Raw genomic sequence first — 5748 nt, forward strand, 5'->3', positions numbered from 1 at the left:
AGGGCTATATAAATAAACATTGATTGATTGATTGATTGATTAGTGATTTAGAAGTAGCTAAAACACTGCAGACTGTGGACGGACTTTAGCCCCTCGCCAGCTTTCAGTGTTATAACTTCACCTTTATCTTTACTTTTTAAGCCAAAATGTGTCCGTTCTCCCTTTTCTGTCTACACACTGTGTCTGCTTGTAAGTACTCTGTGTGTGTGTGCAGCCGAACATGCTCCTCTGCTCGTAAAACCAGCAATGTCATGACGTGACGACGACAGGGGGCGGGGGTTGGCTGACCAGTATTTTTCAGAGGCAGTATAGTACAGAATATAATTCATTATACTATACTAACACCGGTATACCATACAACCCTACCGTCCATACTCACATTCACACCTATTTAGCAGAGGTGGGACCAAGTCATTGTTTTGCAAGTCACAAGTAAGTCTCAAGTCTTTGCCCTCAAGTCCGAGTCAAGTCCCGAGTCAAGACAGGCAAGCCCCGAGTCAAGTCCAAAGTCAAGACTGGAAAGTCTCAAGTCAAGTCCTAAGTCCTGCATTTTGAGTTTCGAGTCCTTTCAAGTCCTTTTAACCACAGACTAATATATTAACACAGATTGTGTATGCTTTTCAAACGCTGTATTTATTTATTAAAACAAGTGCATTTTAAATTGCAGGAAAGAAAATTGTGCTGACATTGCACTTTATAATAGCACTATTAACCAGTCATTTTAAACATTAACTCATTCCTTTACAGAACAAACACATTGAAAAATAAAGTGCAAATGTACTTATTTGTACAAAAGTGTTAACATTGAAAAAACATGACATATACGTGAACATAACAAAAAAGTTGTACTTTTTATATGTCAGGGCCCTATGCTGCATTGCATCTGCAAAAGACCAAATTAGCCAAGAGTCTGTCAGTCATTTGTGCACGATGGGGGCGTAGTATGATGCCACCATGGCTGAAAACTCGCTCCACTGGAGCACTGGAGGCAGGCACTGCCAAGACTCTCATGGCCACTCGGAACAGTGAAGGAAGAGTCTTCATGTTCAATGCCCAGAACAAAAGGGGGGAGAGAGTTTTTTTGGGTTGGTGCACTACTTGTAAGTGTATCTTGTGTTTTTTATGTTGATTTAATTAAAAAAAAAAAAAGAAATTTCTTGTGCGGCCCGATACCAATCGATCCACGGACCAGTACCGGGCCGCGGCCCGGTGGTTGGGGACCACTGAGGTAAACAACCAACAGTATGTCAGAAAGCTAGCTAAAACGGTACACATATTCATAATATAGTATACATTTTAACTGACCTTTATTTTACTATTTTTGTCTTTTTTTTTAGGTGGCTAAAATACGCGGTGCTGCTGACCGCCGTCTAACGTTACGTGTGATATATTGACTAACGTAACCCTGCTTAAAAAAAATCACTGAACAAAAAGTATGAATAAGGTAGTGAACTGCAACAGATTCCCGTGTTTGCAATAACGTTATAACGTTAGCAGTGAGTTTACAGCCTCACTGATTTAACTACACAGCAAATAAAAGTCACGTTACTTAGCCAATAAACGTTATCTTACATTCAAAACTTACCGTTCTTTGTGCAACTTCAAATGCCGGACGAAGTTGGAAGTTGTTGCCTCTCCATCAGTAATTTTCAAACCGCATGTGTTGCATACTGCAAACCGTTTTGTGTTGACCACCTCGTAATTTTTATACCCAAACAAAATTATTTTAGGCATCACTTTTTGTTCACTGGCGTGTGGTTTGAACATGTCTTCTTCGTTGGTTGTCCTGCAATTTGATTGGATGAATGCTGTGTGATGAAAACAAAGTAGATCTAATTTGATTGGCTGTTGTACTGAGAGCACACCAGCTGACACACGCAACGCTGATAGACAAGTACACAATGAAAAATACGGAGCGCTCCCGAATAACTTTTTCATCTTTGGGTTTTGGGGAAAGTAGCAAGTCATGTCAAGTCATGTCAATTCAAAAGGCTCAAGTCCAAGTGAAGTCACAAGTCATTGATGTTAAAGTCTAAGTCGAGTTGCAAGTCTTTTTACATTTTGTCAAGTCGAGTCTAAAGTCATCAAATTCATGACTCGAGTCTGACTCGAGTCCAAGTCATGTGACTCGAGTCCACACCTCTGCTATTTAGAGTCTGAACATGAATATGTTTTTGGTGGACGGATGGCATGATCACAACATGGTGGAATCTAGTCAAAGTCTTTAACCCCACCCACCCTCCTTGAACTCGCCAATGTGATAAGCGTGCATACAAGTCCACCATGCCACGCCGGATTTAACTAAATCCACTCCAAAGTCGCCTTTATCAGGCGCCCTTTTCTACCTCTCGGCTGTGGTGGCGAAGCCACCGAGGAGGCGAGCTCCCCGAGCCCTTGAAAATGTGCAAAATGAAGCGGGGAGAAGCGGCACGGACCACCAGGTGCCGCGTCTCCACCTACAGCGGGCCGAGGGACGCCACTCCTCTCCAATAAGCCAAAGGGCTGAGATTGGGCTCGCCAAAAGACACTCGGAGCGTGCACATCAAAGCGGCGTGGGATTATGCTTCTCCATCCTGAGGCCCGCCTTTGAAGGGAAACTTAGTGCAGAGCCGGCGGTGGCCGCTCCACGTGTGCGATTGTGTGTTTGTTTAAACCCATTTACTCACTGCTTTTGCCACTAGGATGCAGTGGTTGTGTGTGTGTGTGTGTGTGTGTGTGTGTGTGTGTGTGTGTGTGTGTGTGTGTGTGTGTGTGTGTGTGTGTGCTCGCACAGAAGTTTCTCTCAACTTCAACTTAAAGGGTGCATATGTGCACAGCTCCACAAGACTTCCACACTTCTGTATTGTTAAAAAAGGTGCACTGCAAAAAGTCAGTCTTCAAAAACAAGAAAAAAAAAAAAATTACAAAAATGAGGGATTTTATTTGAACTAAGCAAAATTATCTGCCAATAGAACGAGAACATTTGGCTTGTCAAGACTTTCCAAAACAAGTAAAATTAGCTAACCTCAATGAACCCAAAAATAGATTAAAATAAGAATATTCTCAATAATAACAAGTGCACTTTTCTTGGTAGAAAACATTTTTTTGCTCAATATGTTGAAAAATATTCTTAAATGAAGTAAATGCTAGTGCCATTATCTTGACATAATGATATGCGCTCGGCATTACATTTCTTGAAACCAGCAAACTTATACTAAAAACTAATTTAATGTTCTTAATGCATACTTGCCAACCTTGAGACCTCCGATTTCGGGAGGTGGGGGGTGGGGGCGTGGTCGGGGATGGGGCGGGGTTAATATATATATATATATATATATATATATATATATATATATATATATATATATATATATATAAGAAATACTTGACTTTCAGTGAATTCTAGCTATATATATATATATATATATATATATATATATATAAATAAAATAAATACTTGAATTTCAGTGTTCATTTACAAACTACAACTCTTTAGAGTTAGGCTCCACCATCAGAATGTGTACTTAAACTTACCGTATTTTCCGCACTATTAGCCGCACCTAAAAACCACAAATTTACTCAAAAGCTGACAGTGCGGCTTATAACCCGGTGCGCTTTATATATGGATTAATATTAAGATTCATTTTCATAAAGTTTCGGTCTCGCAACTACGGTAAACAGCCGCCATCTTTTTTCCCCGTAGAAGAGGAAGTGCTTCTTCTTCTACGCAAGCAACCGCCAAGGTAAGCACCCGCCCCCATAGAACAGGAAGCGCTTCTTCTTCTACTGTAAGCAACCACCCGCCCGCGTAGAAGAAGAAGAAGAAGCGCGCGGATATTACGTTTCATTTCCTTTGTGTGTTTACATCTGTAAAGACCACAAAATGGCTCCTACTAAGCGACAGGTTTCCGGTTCATGAAAAGACGCAATCTCTCCATCCGCACACGGACTACTATTTCACAGCAACTGCCTAAAGACTTTCAAGAAAAGCTGGCTACTTTCCGTGCATATTGTAAAAACAAGATAGCTGAAAAAAAGATCCGGCCAGAGAACATTATCAACATGGACGAGGTTCCACTGACTTTTGATATTTGTGAACCGCACTGTGGATACAACGGGAGCACGTACGGTGAATATTCGCACCACAGGGAATGAGAAGTCATCCTTCACTGTGGTTCTAGCTTGCCATGCTAATGGCCAGAAACTTCCACCCATGGTGATATTCAAAAGGAAGACCTTGCCAAAAGAGACCTTTCCAGCCGGCGTCATCATAAAAGCTAACTCGAAGGGATGGATGGATGAAGAAAAGATGAGCGAGTGGTTAAGGTAAGTTTACGCGAAGAGGCCGGGTGGCTTTTTTCACGCAGCTCCGTCCATGTTGATATACAACTCCATGCGCGCCCACATCACGCTGGTTTTTAATATATTATTAAAGTTTGACTGACCTATCTGACTGTTTTTTTGACATTCCTTTAGCGCAGTTAGATGCGGCTTATAACACGGGGCGGCTTATAGGTGGACAAAGTTTTGAAATATGCCGTTCATTGAAGGCGCGGCTTATAACCCAGGGCGGCTTATGGTGCGGAAAATACGGTATACAGATCACATGGATATTATTCAGTGAGTTGATTCACCAAAACTAACCTGTTATACAGGAGGAAAAAGCACACAGGACGTTTCAATTGTTCACAGACTGGTCGCGCTCATCAGCATGACAAGACACTTCCGGTCTGCAGGTGATAGCATTCAATTGGGAAGAAACACCCTACTGCCCCCTACTGACCAATGTGAATACTGATAAATGTGTAATGACAGCTCCAAAAACGAATTCAAACCACAAAATAAAATAAATAAATCAACACAAAAATGTGACACATTATGGGTGGGTCACATATGCATGTACAGTAGATGGCAGTATTGTCCTGTTTAAAAGTGTCACAACATTGCTGTTTACGGCAGACAAACTGCTTTACGGTAGACACAGTTGTTGTGTGTTGTCAACACGTCACTCAGGTCCGCCTGAATTTCGGGAGTTTTTCGGGAGAAAATTTGTCCCGGGAGGTTTTTGGGAGAGGCCCTGAATTTCGGGAGTCTCCCGGAAAATCCGGGAGGGTTGGCAAGTATGTCTTAATGGAAAGGCAACAAGGCAAGTGCTTGTTACTCTCGGGGTCTCCTTGCCGCTCAGGCAAATCATATTGTCTAAAAATGCATTTTTCCATGGATAACATGACATAATCGCGCCAATTGCGTGCTCTTTCAGTCAATTAGTGCGCAAGGAATATATATATATAAGCGATGTCCGATAATATCGGCCTGCCGATATTATCGGCCGATAAATGCTTTAAAATGTAATATCGTAAATTATCGGTATCAGGTTGTTTTTTTATCGGTATCGTTTTTTTTTTGTTTTTTTTTGTTTTTTTTATCAAATCAACATAAAAAACACAAGATACACTTACAATTAATGCACCAACCCAAAAAAACCTCCCTCCCCCATTTACACTCATTCACACAAAAGGGTTGTTTCTTTCTGTTATTAATATTCTGGTTCCTACATTATATATCAATATTCCTACAATTCCTATATAATTCCTTATATATAATTAATTATATAATATTATAATTCCTTATATATCAATACAGTATGCAAGGGATACAGTCCGTAAGCACACATGATTGTGCGTGCTGCTAGTCCACTAATAGTACTAACCTTTAACACTTCATTTTACTCATTTTCATTCATTACTAGTTTCTATGTAACTGTTTTTA

This window comes from Nerophis lumbriciformis, linkage group LG28 (assembly GCF_033978685.3).
Source record: "Nerophis lumbriciformis linkage group LG28, RoL_Nlum_v2.1, whole genome shotgun sequence".
NCBI lineage: Eukaryota > Metazoa > Chordata > Actinopteri > Syngnathiformes > Syngnathidae > Nerophis > Nerophis lumbriciformis.